At 45.2% G+C, this 18,239-nt stretch overlaps 1 long non-coding RNA gene across 1 annotated transcript in view; it reads left to right on the top strand.

Moving 5' to 3' along the window:
* The first annotated feature begins 239 nt into the window (after positions 1-239).
* The window catches only part of LOC143772788 (uncharacterized), a 208,645-nt gene continuing 190,645 nt past the window's right edge, over positions 240-18,239 (top strand). Inside the window, exons 1-2 of the long non-coding RNA XR_013215105.1 lie at positions 240-365; positions 2,086-2,300. This is a non-coding gene — a long non-coding RNA (uncharacterized LOC143772788). The remainder of the gene's footprint in view (positions 366-2,085; positions 2,301-18,239) is intronic.

Below are 18,239 nucleotides of genomic sequence, written 5' to 3'. Positions count from 1 at the left end.
TCCTTCAGACCCTGGGAACCATCAGGGATACCGTCCGATACTTGAGTCCCATTGACTTGTATTGGTATTGGGTATCGGTATCGGATTAGATCCAATACTTTGCCGGTATCGGCCGATACTTTCCGATACCGATACTTTCAAGTATCGGACGGTATCGCTCAACACTATTGATGACATCATAGGCTTCTTCCCTCCTTTATGACATCACAGCTAACGGAATGTAGAACTAACTGTGATGTCTGCAGCAAGCAGTCTTCATTCCATCAGATAGCTCTCAGACAAGACTAGCATTTTCTCCATACATGGAATAGTTTTAGGTGCTAATCCTAGATGGTTCTTCAGGAAATCTCACCTTAGAACAGCAGGTAAGGATCATTCCAGTTTAGATTCTTGTGACATGTTGACTTTTTCCTGACTGGACGGGTTTCCATTGTAGTGTAAATGTCAAGGACTCACAGTGCAGTGACAGGCTGTATATTGCAATGGTTTCACTTTCCTTACACATAAGCTAAAGTTGATAGCTCTCCCTGCAAACAGTTATATGGTAAAAGCTTCAGTATTTTTGGGAGTTCATGTAACCTTTGCATATTAGCCTGGTGCACCTCTGATTTTAATTACGGTATATCAAATATGGCTAATACGATATTATAATATCAACCCTTTAAGAAGCTTGCCAAATGTCTGAGTATAAGAAGCCAAAGCAGAAACTCAGTTTGCAGACAGGCATATTGGGGTGTTTGCCCCTCATCAGAGCAAACAAGAGAACTAATTTGACTGTGTGAGAGGCCTCTGACAGGCATTTTAAGGGGTAAAGTTTCTCCTCGTGGAGAGTGCCATGTAGGGTTAGGGAGAACTATAGACAAGCAATGGTCCCCTGGAAATTTAAATTTGGAAATACAGTAGTGACCACTCTGAAGGGACTGATTGCAAATTTACATTTCCAGAGTTGCATTTGATGGCCTATAAGTCTCCGTACGCTGACTTGACACTTTCCACAAGGAGAGTTTTTACCCCTTAATAGAGCTATGACAGGACAAAAGTGATACAGGAACATATTCCTGGCAGAAATGTTGTACTTTAAATATAAAAGTCACTGCCCCACATGGAATGTAATGACATGAGTCCTGCACCGTCAGCCAAAAGTCACATGGTATATAGCACCTTTGTTATTATACAGGGGATCAAATCTTGAATATTTACCCTATAAGGAACATTGAAAAATATTCATAAAGTAATACAGCATTTAATATATTGCTATGCACTTGCTTGATATACTTTTTTTTTATCAATGTTATTAAGTGAGAGTTTTGACTTTTCAATATGTTTTACACCACTTTTCTGGCAAAACTCTGAGGAATAGCCCTGAATAGCCCTAAATATGGAAATTTACTGATCATCAACCTAATAGCCATGTGTTGTACATGGCTGTGAGTCTTATGTAATATTTATAGGAAGATAACATTATGAGTCTCTAGTGCAGTTATGGAAATAGTATTTTATCTAAAGAATATTTTTTCCCTATGTAATTCTAGACAATGCTGCATTACTGTATACATCATGTAAAATATGGAAACTGTCTGTATGTTTGGTGTTACCGATGATCACAGCCATTGCCCCATGGGTGATAATATGGGTGCAACACCTATACCCTGCAGAGACAGAGCCATAAATGTATTGTTCAGGGTGCTAATAACTAACTTTCAGCATCGTAAATGTAAGGCTATGTTCACACATCAGTTTTTTGTATCAGTATTTCATCAGCATTTGTGTGCCAAAACCAGGATTGTTCCCCAAAACACAGAACAGATGTCAGTCTTTCAATCTTTCTCTTTTGCTGTAAGTTACACTTCTTGTTTTGGCATACAAACATTAATGAAAAATACTGACCAAATACTCACGTGTGAATGAGGCCTAAAGCAGATGATCCAAAATGATAAAAAAATGGAAGCTAAGTTGCAATTGTTGGCTATGAACAGCAAATCAGTTTTTGTTTTTTGACAATTTACATCTTTCTGTTCATTTTAGAAGTCAAATGAAGCACATTAGTCAGTGCAGGATAAATTAGGAATTTATTTTCATTTTCAGCTACATCACTCTCAGGCTTCTACCTTCCGTTGATGACATCATAGGCTTCTTCCCTCCTTTATGACATCACAGCTAATGGAACTATGATGTCTGCAGCATGCAGTCTTCATTCCATCAGGTAGATCTCAGACAAGACTAGCATTTTCTCCATGCTTGGCAGATCTAGGTGGTAATCCTAGATGGTTCTTCAAGAAAATCTCACCTTAGAACAGCAGGTAAGGATCATTCCAGTTTTTCATTGTGTTTTGTTAGATTGTTGTGACATGTTGACTTTTTCTTGACTGGAAGTGTTTCCATTGTAGTGTAAATGTCAAGGACTCACAGTACAGTGACAGGCTTTATATATTGCAAGGGTTTCACTTTCTTTACACAGTAAGTTAAAGTTGATAGCTCTCCCTGCAAGAACAGTTATATGGTAAAAAAAACTTCAGCATTTTTGGGAGTTCATATAACCTTTACATATTAGCCTGGTGCACCTCTGATTTTAGTTACGGGATATCAAATATGGCTTATACAATATTATGGGAGATATCGCATGTATTACAGGAAGTCATATTTACCATTGTATCTAAATTAGGCTACGTTCACATTTGCGTTGTGCGCCGCAGCGTCGGCGCCGCAACGCACAACGCAAACAAAAACGCAGCAAAACGCATGCACAACGCTGCGTTTTGCGCCGCATGCGTCCTTTTTTTCATTGATTTTGGACGCAGCAAAAATGCAACTTGCTGCGTCCTCTGCTCCCGGACGCGGGCGCCGCAGGGACGCATGTGGCGCAAAACGCAAGTGCGATGCATGTCCATGCGCCCCCATGTTAAATATAGGGGCGCATGACGCATGCGGCGACGCTGCGGCGCCCGATGCTGCGGTGCACACCGCAAATGTGAACGTAGCCTAAGTGTAAGAAATCATACACAGAAACTATGCTAAAAAAATGTATATTGCAAATAGACTGGAAATCTACAATGTACAATCTATGAGGTGGAGAAATCCTAAGAGTCAATATCAACCCTTTAAAAAGCTTGTGTGAGATAGTGCTACAGAGTGTGCTGGGAGACACTCGCTTGGCAACGGGATTAAAGCACTCAGGCTCGGTTTCTCACAAAAACAGTCTATTTGGTTTATTTAGGCATCATAAACTGCACCACGAACAGTTCATTATATACATCCACAGAACATAACAACCACCGAGAGTCTGTTCCAATAGCAGATACTTCTCTGCCCATAACCCCCTTTATCTGGAGTTACCTTACAGGAGCTCCTGCTCCACACGCTGACTCCTGTCAGTCCTGGTTCCCGGGGAAGCTGCCTAACTGGGACCACTGTCCTTGTGACCAGGGCTCTTCAGATAGTCCAGACCAGCAGAAGGAATGGTACCTTCCCCAACGCAGTGGTCACATTATGTAGCTGTAACCACCCCCATGGGTGGGAGGTGTGTGTGGTTAGTCAGTCCCTTCCAGCTCTCCAACTAACCCTGTAAGCCCCCTTATAACTAAGCAAACACTTGTGGAACTACAAGTCCCAGAACAACAACATTTCAGGCTTACAGTGCAGAGGACAACCTCTGTCTCTGTGACACATACCGGCCATTCACAATGACGCTAGTCACTGTATCACAATTGCCAAATATCTTAGTATAAGCAGCCAAAGCATAAACTCAGTTTGCAGACATGTGTTTTGGGGGTATTTGCACATCATCAGAGCAAACCAGAAGAACTGCTTATTTACATGTCCAGAGTTGCATTGCATGGCCTAAAAGTCTCCATATGCTGACTTGACACTTTCCACAAGGAGAGTTATTACCCCTTAATAGAGCTATGACAGGGTAAAATTGACACAGGAACATATTCCTGGCAGAAAGAAATGTTTTACTTTAAATATAAAAGCGACTGCCCCATTTGGAATGTAATGATATGAGTTCTGCACCTTCAGTCAAAAGCCACATGGTACATAGTACAAAGTCCATCCTTTGTATTATACAGGGAATCATGGAAAGTTACCCTATCAAGTAATATAGCATTGTTATGAACTTGCTTGATTTATTTTTATCAACGTTATTAGAACAGAGCTATACTTTGAAATATAAAATGGAGAAAATGAAGCAAAGCATAAATGAAACCTCTATCAATAATCAGACAGTATCTCTCATTTGGAAAACTCTTTTTTGCTTTCTGTGATTAAACCTCAATTTTTTAACACAATTAAAAACTTAAAAACTAGTGATGAGCGAATATACTTGTTACTTGAGATACCTCGAGCATGCTCGGGGGTCTTACGAGTATTTTTTAGTGCTCGGAGTTTTAGTTTTTCTTGCCGCAGCTAAATGATTTACATCTGTTAGCCAGCATAAGTACATGTGGGGGTTGCCTGGTTTCTTTCTGTAATGGACTTTAGACCTTAAAAGTTGCCATACATATTAGACTAAAATCAGCCAATTTTGCAGATTTGAACAAACACGGCCTGCCTTGTAACTTGCGTTATGTGTTTTGGCCACATTTATCTATGCAGAGTAGTAAATATGGGCTTAAAGAAATATATCATTGCGATCCATTTGTCCCCAATTGAGGCAAGCTGCCGCCAAAAGTTTCTGAAATTGACCTACCCACTGCTCCTTACTTACAACACATGCATACTTGGTCAAACTGAGCATGCTTCTGTATAGAGCTGAATAGGAATACCTCTTGCTTGGTTGACAGCCATTCAATGTGTGAGGTCAAATTAAGAGGCAATATCAAATAAGTGACATTACCATTTGGGACAATTCTAAAAAGAAAAGAAGACATAGCATCTAAGATTTAAGAATTGTAACTTGGTGATCAGTTATAAATAGTATATATCAATGATGCTTTCTTCCAATGTCTATCTACAGCTGATATGTAGTTATATCTTTTTCTAATATGTAAATAAGATGTTTTGACCTTGAAATGTCTTAAGGTACCTTCACACGAAGCGACGCTGCAGCGATAGCGACAACGATGCCGATCGCTGCAGCGTCGCTGTTTGATCGCTGGAGAGCTGTCACACAGACCGCTCTCCAGCGACCAACGATGCCGAGGCCCCCGGGTAACCAGGGTAAACATCGTGTTGCTAAGCGCAGGGCCGCGCTTAATAACCCGATGTTTACCCTGGTTACCAGCGTAAAAGTAAAAAAAACAAACAGTACATGCTCACCTGCGCGTCCCCCAGCGTCCGCTTCCTGACACTGACTGAGCTCCGGCCCTAACAGCACAGCGGTGACGTCACCGCTGTGCTTTCACTTTCACTTTAGGGCCGGCGCTCAGTAAGTGTCAGGAAGCAGACGGCAGGGGACGCGCAGGTGAGTATGTACTGTTTGTTTTTTTTACTTTTACGCTGGTAACCAGGGTAAACATCGGGTTACTAAGCGCGGCCCTGCGCTTGGTAACCCGATGTTTACCCTGGTTACCAGTGTAAAACATCGCTGGTATCGTTGCTTTTGCTTTCAAACACAACGATACACAGCGATCGGACGACCAAATAAAGTTCTGGACTTTATTCAGCGACCAGCGACATCACAGCAGGATCCTGATCGCTGCTGCGTGTCAAACGAAACGATATCGCTAGCCAGGACGCTGCAACGTCACGGATCGCTAGCGATGTCGTTTCGTGTGAAGGTACCTTTACTGTTCCTCAGTTTTGAAGTGACAGCCACATGATCACGTTTCAAAGCTCTCATAACTACCAGTGTTGGTACCCAGATCAAGATATAATGGATTGTAGACCATATCAATGTGAGCTTGTACTTCTAACTAGCAAAGCATGAAGCGAGCATAGTGTAATGTAAATCGAGCTACAAGTTTACTCGTAAAGATATACACTAGACAGATCTCTGAAAGACAATGAAGTGTTTCGTACAACATTCTATTTGCGCTTTTCCTAAGGGTACTGTCACACTAAACGATTTACCAACGATCACGACCAGCGATACGACCTGGCCGTGATCGTTGGTAAGTGGTTGTGTGGTCGCTGGGGAGCTGTCACACAGTCAGCTCTCCAGCGACCAATGATGCCGAAGGCCCCGGGTAACCAGGGTAAACATCGGGTTACTAAGCTCAGGGCCGCGCTTAGTAACCCGATGTTTACCGTGGTTACCAGCGTAAAAGTAAAAAAAAACAAACAGTACATACTTACATTCCGGTGTCTGTCCCCCGGCGCTGTGCTTCTCTCCACTGTGTCTGTGCCAGCCGGAAAGCACAGCGGTGACGTCCCCGCTGTGCTCGCTTTCCGGCCAGCCGGCGCTCACAGTGCAGAGAAGCAGAACGCCGGGGGACAGACACCGGAATGTAAGTATGTACTGTTTTTTTTTTTTTACTTTTACGCTGGTAACCACGGTAAACATCGGGCTACTAAGCGCGGCCCTGCGCTTAGTAACCCGATGTTTACCATGGTTACAAGCGATCGCATCGCTGGATCGCTGTCACACACAACGATCCAGCGATGACAGCGGGAGATCCAGCGACGAAAGAAAGTTCCAAACGATCTGCTACGACGTACGATTCTCAGCAGGATCCCTGATCGCTGCTGCGTGTCAGACACAGCGATATCGTATGGATATCGCTGGAACGTCACGGATCGTACCGTCGTAGCGATCAAAGTGCCAATGTGTGACAGTACCCTAAATTATAAGCAAACAGATTATTTTTTCTTCTATAACAATGGTAGAAAGAACACTTATATTGGAGATGGAAAGGAGGCTTTGAGGGGATATGGAGGAGGCCTATGTTTTTTAATTTTATTTTTAGGTGTGCAATTATTTGTTTGCTGATAATTTTGGAAAAGTAGCTAAAATGAATGAAACTATCAAAATTGTTCATTTTTAAGTTGTGTAATGCGTGAAAAAATGTTTTTGTGTTTTATCATATACTTTTAAAATAAGATTCCCATACACAATAGACTAAAATCAGCCGATTCTGTAAATGTGTATAAGATCCATCTACCTTGTTATTTGTATTTTGCGTTTCTTCGACCTTTTAATTCTAAGTGAGCTAAAAAGTTACTTTTGAATATAGATATGCTAGACAGATCTCTGAAGAAGACATTGCAGAGCTGTGTACATTCTTCTACTTTTCCTAGATTATGAGCAAATCGCTGAGCTTTTTTTTCTACTAAAATGGTAGAAAACACACATGTATTGGCGATGGAAAGGAGGCTTTGAGGGGATATGGAGGAGGTCTATGTTTTTTTTTTCAATTTTTGTTTTAGTGTGTGCAATCATCTGTTTGTTAATAATTTTGGAAAAGTTGATAAAATGTAGGAAACTGTCATAACTGTTAAATTAAAGATGTTTAACATATAAAACATACTGTTAGGGTTGGCAGATTGCACTAATTAAAAATGAATAACAAAGTACAATTGCAACCCGGGGTCCACTGTGCAGAGAAGATAAACTGCTGCTAGTGAGCAATGACGGAACGGACAGCGAGTGATTATTTGTACACACTGAGTTAACGCCACTCAGTGTGAACAGGAAGGAACAGTAGAAACAAGTACTAAGTGCGATGTCCAGTTAAACATCACAGGACAAGCACATGAACTGAACTTGCACTGTAACTAGTGTTGAGCGATACCGTCCGATACTTGAAAGTATCGGTATCGGAAAGTATCGGCCGATACAGGCAAAATATCGGATCTGATCCGATACCGATACCCGATACCAATACAAGTGAATGGGACTCAAGTATTGGAAGGTATCCCTGATGGTTCCCAGGGTCTGAAGGAGAGGAAACTCTCCTTCAGGCCCTGGGATCCATATTAATGTGTAAAATAAAGAATTAAAATAAAAAATATTGATATACTCACCTCTCCGACGCAGCCTGGACCTTACCGCTGGTAACCGACAGCCTTCTTTGCTTAAAATGAGCGCGTTTATGGCCTTCCATGACGTCACGGCTTCTGATTGGTCGTGCAGCGCCCCAGAGTCCTGGTCGTTGCAGTACTGTGGCTCCGCCACTAAGGGGAGCCATGGTGCGTTCGATGGCACTGAAGGAGTTCCTCCAATCAGGTATCACAGACACCAATATGTTTCACAGCTGGGCCTCCGGGGGGAGCGAAGGGTGCTATTCATTAGGCCACTCCCCACCATAGTGGGTAAACTGGGGGTCAGGCAGGAAGTTAGGAGAGAAAGCTGACTGGATCGAACGAAGCAACACCTAGTGAGAGAGGGTGTTGTGGAGGAAGAGACAGTAGGGTCTCTGCCAGGGGTGGGATCCTGGCAGAGGCTTGGCATTGAAAGAACGTAACGGGACCGTGCCTGCTCAGAATAGCGGCGGTGCCCTAAGAAAGGATTAGAAGCGAGATAGATTGTGCTGAGTGAGAAACGAAATCAAGCAGAAGGAGAATACCAGCAGGGGTTTTGTTGAAAGAGGCAGCACCTTGCTGAGGCGCATTACCGGTGGCCGGAACACCGAGGGAGTGGAATAAGATACAGCTTTAAGCCATACTCCAAACAGCGGCAGGACAGTCAGTCTCAGGCGGGCTGTCTACCACATATCACCTATGAAGTCTTGGGGGGCAATTGCGGGAGAGGGGCGTCTCTAGGGTCCCGGAAGAACTCCAGGCCTACCTGACAAACGGGTGCCGTTCTTACTGTAACATCAGGAAGGGACGGAAGATTAGCAGAAGATCAGTTAATCGAGTTGTGAGGGAACTTAAGAAACAGACACAACAGTTGTGGGGTACTTTCCGTAAGCACAGCAGGGAAGGACTACAACACAAAGCGCTAAGAAGGAAGGCACTGATTTCCACTTGTGAGGAGAACTCCGGAAGTGCCATTGGACCGGCCGGACTTGCGCAGCCTGGTGGACCGGATTCTGGACTGAGGACCGAGAGATCTCCAGTAAAGAGGTAAAGAGACTGCAACCTGGTGTCCTCGTTATTTACCGCGACCTGCACCGCTATACCACCGTTAACAGTACCTATTTGCAACGGACGTCCCCCACTGACAGACAGGGCCACGGACCGGGTCTAGCCACCGTGACAACCCCAGGACTGAGATCCCCGAGGCCCGGCTCCGGGTACCCCTCGGCCCTGCGGCGGTGTGGGGGCGCTCCAAATCTTGGCGTCACGAACAGGATCTACTTAAGCCTGAAGAATCAGGTCATGTGTGCCTAGAGACTGTGATTTACTGTACTTGAACCGTACTTTATTGAAAAGACTGTGTGTTGTGCCATTTGCCGCCAAAATCCGCCGCCATTGCAGCGCTGAGGAGAGCGCAGGAAGAGAAGAGGGGCGTGGAGTGGGCGTAGACAAGTTGGAGAGCGCGAACAGCAATGGCCGCCCAGTCTAAATATTTCTGTGTGTTGAGGACGTGCCCGTCAACAGCTGAGGTCCGCCTCCTGATCCTGGCCGGAGGGTGGAGACCATGGGGACGGGGCCGCCCACGGAAGAGACCGCGGGAAGAAGACGCGGGAAAAGAACAAGAAATGGCGGCACCAGGAGCACAGCGCGGAGCTGACCCGGCCCAGTCCGAGGCCGCACAAGCTGGGACAGGCTCCGAAACGCCAACGCTGCGGGGTCTGACCCTCACCGAGCCACTGTTGGGCCGACCCCCTGTGCCACTGTCCGAAGAATGTGTGGCTGCAGCCGAGGCCCGACAGCTGGCCCGCCGCCTGAAGGCTGATGCCCGTGCCCTCACCCGGGTGGGCCAGCCCACCGAGATCAAGTTGTCTCCTGTTGCTGCTTACCCGGCCGCGGCGGAAGGTACGCTACCCGCACCGGGCCTGAAAATCATGCCGGATGCTGAGCACTTACGGCGTCTTATGGCAGAGTGGCGGAGCCGGCCCCAGGCGGAGCAAGTTAATTTGATTAGTGTTCCGGAGATTCCGTCCTCACACTGGGGTGTGGTGGTGGCCTTTAACCCCCGGTATGGAAGAGGGGTGATCCAGGAAATTGGAGAGCCGCTGCAGATCCACGTGGACCGGGAGGAGGTGGAGCCTTGCAGCGGAAGGTTCGATCGTGACCTGGAGCCGGGAGACGCCGTCACCTACACGAGGTGGAGAAGGGGCACTGGAGAGACGGGCTGGTTCGCCCGAGGTGTCCAACGATGCGTCGCCCTCCAGGCTGCGGCGGGAGCACCGGAAGGAGATAATCCCGTAGGGAAGGCAGCAGGACCCGGCCCCGAGGAATCGCGAGAAGCTCGGCCTCGCCGTGCCCCGGAGGGACGGGTGCACCTGCCGACAAGGAGGACCTCCCGGCGAGGGATTTTATCGTTACTGGGACCGGAACGGCGTCCTGGCTCACCGGTGCGATCTGTTGGCCTGGTGAGGCCGGATAAGAGGTCGCCTTCCGCAGAACCCCAGTAAGATTTTATTGCTTCTAAAATGTAAATAGTTACTGTTTGTTCTTTAAGTTGCTGCTAAACCCGTCCAGGGTAAACTTTAAAAAGGTGACCCCTTTGTTGACCCGGGGTCACTATTGTTGTTTTCTTGAAGTTTTGCACAAAGTTACACAAACTGCGAAATCATGGACTGTGCATGATTTGAACTTTTTTGTAAATAGTTTGCACCTTCTTAAAGGTGCTTCCTACTGGTTTTGTTTAAAGACATTTTGCGAAGATACCATTCCGGAGCCTTTGCATGGACTGGTAGGCTGAGAAGAAGAGCTACCTCAGAAAGACTTGATCTCCTCTTAAAGGGGAGGTTAGAATTGAAACTTGAAAGTGATACTGTTTTAGAACAGTAATGTCAAGATAATGCTTTGAAGGAAATGTAACTGTTTTTCATGGAAAAGTTATGTGTGTTTAATTCGTTTAAAATGTGAAACCTAGATAATGTTCTTTGAAGAGAAAGATGTAGAAAGCCCGTAGGGGTAGATGTAGAGTTCCGTTTAACTGAAAGTAAAGAAGTAATAACGAAGGTGAGGATAGAAGGTAAACCCTGCGTCCCCATAGAAAGTTAGTTCGTTACTAAGGACAGAAAGTAGACCCGTAGGGGTTAGTGAGTGAGTCCTTATAGGAGCCAAGCAGAGTGGGCTCCATGCTCTCAAATGGAAAGGAATGTTATGTCTATACTATGTATAGTAGAGAAAGGCAGTAGGCCCTGGCTGAACGGGGCGGTCCTGTAAAAGAAAGGAGAGGCAGTAGGTCTGGTGCCATAGGGACAGGCGGTCCTGCAGGTTCAAAGTAGGAGAATGTGAAGTTACCTTGCCCTGTAATGTGATTATAGGAAGGCCTTTGGTAAACTAAGAGTGTATGTTTCCTAAAGGCAATGTTAATTTATTGTTCCAGCATTTGCACTTAGTAGAATACCCGGTTGGGTAATGAGAGTTAATTGTAGCCTGTTGCTATGATATTTGATTATGTTTTGTAACGTTAAAGTGTCCTCACCTCCCATAAAGGGAAGCCTGTTCAAGTATGCTTATTGTTTTGCACTCAACAAATTTGTATGTCTTTTTGCTAACCTGTATTGTTGTTTTCTTCCCAGTCCCGGAGTACTGTGTTTAACCAGGGGGGAGTGCAGCGCCCCAGAGTCCTGGTCGTTGCAGTACTGTGGCTCCGCCACTAAGGGGAGCCATGGTGCGTTCGATGGCACTGAAGGAGTTCCTCCAATCAGGTATCACAGACACCAATATGTTTCACAGCTGGGCCTCCGGGGGGAGCTAAGGGTGCTATTCATTAGGCCACTCCCCACCATAGTGGGTAAACTGGGGGTCAGGCAGGAAGTTAGGAGAGAAAGCTGACTGGATCGAACGAAGCAACACCTAGTGAGAGAGGGTGTTGTGGAGGAAGAGACAGTAGGGTCTCTGCCAGGGGTGGGATCCTGGCAGAGGCTTGGCATTGAAAGAACGTAACGGGACCGTGCCTGCTCAGAATAGCGGCGGTGCCCTAAGAAAGGATTAGAAGCGAGACCCCCACACCCCACAACTGCACTGCTATACCACCGTTAACAGTACCTATTTGCAACGGACGTCCCCCACTGACAGACAGGGCCACGGACCGGGTCTAGCCACCGTGACAACCCCAGGACTGAGATCCCCGAGGCCCGGCTCCGGGTACCCCTCGGCCCTGCGGCGGTGTGGGGGCGCTCCAGTCGCGTGCCGCTCATGTGACCGCCACGCGACCAATCACAAGCCGTGACGTAATTCTCAGGTCCTAAATTCCTAGAATTAGGAATTTAGGACCTGAGAATTACGTCACGGCTTGTGATTGGTCGCGTGGCGGTCACATGAGCGGCACGCGACCAATCAGAAACCGTGACGTCATGGAAGGCCATAAACGCGCTCATTTTAAGCAAAGAAGGCTGCCGGTTACCAGCGGTGATGTCCAGGGGCCTCCGGACAGGTGAGTATATCAATATTTTTTATTTTAATTCTTTATTTTACACATTAATGTTATTTCGATACCGATTCCCGATACCACAAAAGTATCGGATCTCGGTATCGGAATTCCGATACCGCAAGTATCGGCCGATACCCGATACTTGCGGTATCGGAATGCTCAACACTAACTGTAACTGAACCGTGTCAATCGAACACAGGAACGAAACAGATGCTGAATGTATACTGAGTGTTATGCCCTGTTAAATGTCACAGGGAAAGCACGAGGAAAAAGTTTGCTCTGCAACTGAGCTGTGTCAATCGCACACATAGTACCCTGACTAGGGTTGAGTTAGCTCTGAAACTCTACTGTGCTAACCGCACACATGTAGGTAACAGATGCTATGCCAAATGGCTAATTTTCCCCACTGACGCTAGCCGCCTGCCTACGTGTACAATCCCAAAGCTAGACAAGCATACAACACATGCAGACAGAGTGGTAAAGCCTCCACTCACATAGCCACACAAAATGATACCATTTGGGGTGTTTTATTCAAAAGACTCTATCCCAAACACTCATGCCCAGCCGGCAGAGACATTTTCTGAGGGCCAATCCGGAGCTGCTACATCACCAGTGCCAGAGACGTCTGACCACCATTAGGAAGACGCCACATCACGAACATGCTCAGTAAGGTGATTTCTGGACTTAGACTCCAGAGTGTCAGGTCACCGCTGCCTATTGCTGGTTACCATAGACTTGGCTGGAGAGCCAGCAGTAACCAAATGAACACGACGAGCCTGAGCAAGACGCTGGGACCGACGTCTATGCTCAGAGGCACCCACAGTGGCCGAACCTGAATGGGGGACTGCAGACACAGTTATGGCTTGGGATCTATCCCATGCAGCAGGAGAATCCCAATGCCTAACATTACCCCTCACTAACATCCCCATGGCGACGTTTGCCATGCTTGAAAGTCGCCACAAGCTTGGAGGCATGGATGTGATGTTACTCATCGGCAAAAGCTCTCTATTGCTCCAACCGCATAGAAGCAGTGTTAGTACAGGAGAGACCACCCCGTTTGCAGATATGTGCCCCAGAGTGACCCGCCGGCTGAAAATCAAATGGTACATAGATCTCATCCGGGGTCACCTGGGCCTTAAGGCACAGATTCTCACAGAAACTGCCCCATTTCTGTATGCTCCCCATCAACCAATCAATCTGGGGAGAAAGGAGGCACAGCCAAGGCATCCCCAGAAGTACCTCATCCATGCCCTCTGAGATAATGAGGAAAGAGACTGTCTCCTGATGTTTTGGAGACATAGTGAGAGTAAGAGGTATAGGATGATGGGAAATCGGAGTTGGTAAAATGGACCCATTAGCTGCCAGAATGGACATCAGCTTAGGAAGCTGCACTAATCGGATTGCGTGCTGTTAGGCGAAAGTAGCAGACATGAAATTGCCCTCAGCCCCGGATGTACACACAAGCCTCAGCATGGAGAGTAATCGACCCAAACGTTAGAGACCCCAAAGTCCAATTTGGATGTGTCATCTACTGGAATTAGTGAGCCTCTCCCTAAAGCCACTAGACTCTGTGACTCTTTCTGACGCTTGGGATATTTATTGGCAAAATGGCCAGTCTGCCTGCAGGCAAAACAAAGTACCAAGCGGGTGGTAGATTCTGCTCGAGAGACATCCAAGGGATCTACAGGCTCAACAACCTGAGTTGGTGGATTCATGAGATTGACGAAGTTCGGAGCCAACCGAATCCCAGATCTACTCTGAGCTTGCTGCAATCCTTGCTTGACATCCCAAAGATCTATGCGAGTGGACACGGATATTAATTCATCCAGAGTAGTGGGAATCTCCCTAGTGGCCAAAGCATCCCCGACATGATCCGCTAAACCCCTCCAAAAGAAAGGTATCAGGACCTTATACCTTATCAGGCCACTCCAACTCAGAAGCCAGAGTACGGAATTGGATGGCGAATTGACTAACCAAGGACGAACCCTGAGTTAGTGCCCGAAATTGAAGTGCGAATGAACCTGAGCAAGACACGGGGACCGATGTCTATGCTCAGTAGCACCCTCAGCGGCCGAACTCGAAAGGGAGACTGTAGAGGCAGATAAGGCTTGGGATGTATCCCGTACAGCTGGAGAATCCCGACACCTAACACATACTTTGTACAATGATGTGTAAGGAGTATGTGTAAATAGTTTGGTTGTTTCAATGGTAACATACGGATGCAAAACCTGGAATATAAAGAAACAAGACAGAAGGATCGTCACCTTCGAAATGTAGTGCTAGAGAAGCTTGTTATCAATACTATGGACGACAAGAAGAACAAAATATTCAATTTTGGATCAAATCAAGTGAGACATGTCCCTTGAAGCAACAATCACCAGGCTAGAAATTTGCTACTTTGGACACATCATGCCAAGAGAGGAATCACTGGAGAAGGACATCATCATCAGAAAAATACAAGGAACATTCAAAGAGAAAAAAATAGCAACTCGATATCTTGATGCAGTCAAAGTAATGGCAGAAAAGACCCTGACAGACCTATCCAGTCATGCATAAGGTTGATCTTCTAACAGATCATTCAACTATCAAGTCAACAGGGCTCGAGATCAATACAAGAGTCATTTAAAACAAAACCAAAAAATGTATGAAGAAATGGATTTCTTTCTGTAATGGACTTTAGACCTTAAAAGTTGCCATATATATTAGACTAAAATCAGCCGATCTTGCAGATTTGAACAAACACGACCTGCCTTGTAACTTGCGTTATGTGTTTTGGCCACATTTATCTATGCAAAGGAGTAAATATGGGCTTAAAGAAATAAAACATTGCGATCCATTTGTCCCCAATTGAGGCAAGCTGCCGCCAAAAGTTTCTGAAATTGACCTACCCACTTCTCCTTACTTACAACACATGCATACTTGGTCAAACTGAGCATGCTTCTGTATAGAGCTGAACAGGAATACCTCTCCCTTGGTTGACAGCCATTCAATGTGTGAGGTCAAATTAAGAGGCAATATCAAATAAGTGACATTGCCATTTGTGACAATTCTAAAAAGAAAAGAAGACATAGCATCTAAGATTTAAGAATTGTAACTTGGTGATCAGTTTTAAATAGTATATATCAATGATGCTTTCTTCCAATGTCTATCTACAGCTGATATGTAATTATATATTTTTCTAATATGTAAATAAGATGTTTTGACCTTGAAATGTCTTACTGTTCCTCAGTTTTGAAGTGACAGCCACATGATCACGTTTCAAAGCTCTCATAACTACCAGTATTGGTACCCAGATCAAGATATAATGGATTATAGACCATATCAATGTGAGCTTGTACTTCTAATTAGCAAAGCATGAAGCGAGCATAGTGTAATGTAAATCGAGCTACAAGTTTACTCGTAAAGATATACACTAGACAGATCTCTGAAAGACAATGAAGTGTTTCATACAACATTCTATTTGCGCTTTTCCTAAATTATAAGCAAACAGATTATTTTTTCTTCTATAAAAATGGTAGAAAGAACACTTATATTGGAGATGGAAAGGAGGCTTTGAGGGGATATGGAGGAGGCCTATGTTTTTTAATTTTATTTTTAGGTGTGCAATTATTTGTTTGCTGATAATTTTGGAAAAGTAGCTAAAATGAATGAAACTATCAAAGTTGTTCATTTTTAAGTTGTGTAATGCGTGAAAAAATGTTTTTGTGTTTTATCATATACTTTTAAAATAAGATTCCCATACACAATAGACTAAAATCAGCCGATTCTGTAAATGTGTATAAGATCCATCTACCTTGTTATTTGTATTTTGCGTTTCTTCGACCTTTTAATTCTAAGTGAGCTAAAAAGTTACTTTTGAATATAGATATGCTAGACAGATCTCTGAAGAAGACATTGCAGAGCTGTGTACATTCTTCTTCTACTTTTCCTAGATTATGAGCAAATCGCTGAGCTTTTTTTTCTACTAAAATGGTAGAAAACACACATGTATTGGCGATGGAAAGGAGGCTTTGAGGGGATATGGAGGAGGCCTATGTTTTTTTTTCAATTTTTGTTTTAGTGTGTGCAATCATCTGTTTGTTAATAATTTTGGAAAAGTTGATAAAATGTAGGAAACTGTCATAACTGTTAAGTTTAAAGATGTTTAACATATGAAACATACTGTTAGGGTTGGCAGCTTGCACTAATTAAAAATGAATAACAAAGTACAATCGCAACCCGGGGACCACTGTGCAGAGAAGATAAACTGCTGCTAGTGAGCAATGACAGAACGGACAGCGAGCCATTACTTGTACACACTGAGTTAACGCCACTCAGTGTGAACAGGAAGGAACAGTAGAAACAATACTAAGTGCGATGTCCAGTTAAACATCACAGGACAAGCACATGAACTGAACTTGCACTGTAACTGAACCGTGTCAATCGAACACAGGAACGAAACAGATGCTGAATGTATACTGAGAGTTATGCCCTGTTAAATGTCACAGGGAAAGCACGAGGAAAAAGTTTGCTCTGCAACTGAGCTGTGTCAATCGCACACATAATACCCTGACTAGGGTTGAGTTAGCTCTGAAACTCTACTGTGCTAACCGCACACATGTAGGTAACAGATGCTATGCCAAATGGCTAATTGTCCCCACTGACGATAGCCGCCTGCCTACGTGTACAGTCCCAAAGCTAGACAAGCATACAACACATGCAGACAGAGTGGTAAAGCCTCCACTCACATAGCCACACAAAATGATACCATTTGGGGTGTTTTATTCAAAAGACTCTATCCCAAACACTCATGCCCAGCCAGCAGAGACATTTTCTGAGGGCCAATCCGGAGCTGCTACATCACCAGTGCCAGAGACGTCTGACCACCAATAGGAAGAAGACACATCACGAACATGCTCAGTAAGGTGATTTCTGGACTTAGACTCCAGAGTGTCAGGTCACCGCTGCCTATCGCTGGTTACCATAGACTTGGCTGGGGAGCCAGCAGCCAGTAACCAAACGAACACCACGAGCCTGAGCAAGACGCTGGGACCGACGTCTATGCTCAGCAGCACCCACAGCGGCTGAACCTGAATGGGAGACTGCAGACACAGTTATGGCTTGGGATCTATCCCATGCAGCAGGAGAATCCCAATGTCTAACATTACCCCTCACTAACATCCCCATGGCGATGTTTGCCATGCTTGAAAGTCGACACAAGCTTGGAGGCATGGATGTGATGTTACTCATCGGCAAAAGCTCTCTATTGCTCCAACCGCATAGTAGCTGTGTTAGTACAGGAGAGACCACCCTGTTTACAGATATGTGCCCCAGAATGACCCGCCGGCTGAAAATCAAATGGTACATAGATCTCATCCAGGGTCACCTGGGCCTTAAGGCACAGATTGTCACAGAAACTGCCCCATTTCTGTATGCTCCCCGTCAACCAATCAATCTGGGGAGAAAGGAGGCACAGCCAAGGCATCCCCAGAAGTACCTCTTCCATGCCCTCTGAGATAATGAGGAAAGAGACTGTCTCCTGATGTTTTGGAGACATAGTGAGAGTAAGAGGTATAGGATGATGGGAAATCGGGGTTGGTAAAATGGACCCATTAGCTGCCAGAATGGACATCAGCTTAGGAAGCTGCACTAATGGGATTGCGTGCTGTTAGGCGAAAGTAGCAGACATGAAATTGCCCTCAGCCCCGGATGTACACACAAGCCTCAGCATAGAGAGTAATCGATCCAAACGTTAGAGACCCCAAAGTCCAATTTGGAAGTGTCATCTACTGGAATTAGTGAGCCTCTCCCTAAAGCCACTAGACTCTGTGACTCTTTCTGACGCTTGGGATATTTATTGGCAAAATGGACAGTCTGCCTGCAG

The sequence above is a fragment of the Ranitomeya variabilis genome, chromosome 1, assembly GCF_051348905.1.
Source record: "Ranitomeya variabilis isolate aRanVar5 chromosome 1, aRanVar5.hap1, whole genome shotgun sequence".
Taxonomy (NCBI): Eukaryota; Metazoa; Chordata; class Amphibia; order Anura; family Dendrobatidae; genus Ranitomeya; species Ranitomeya variabilis.
The sequence above is the reverse complement of the archived record's forward strand: the minus strand, read 5'-3'. Positions and strand labels throughout refer to the sequence as shown.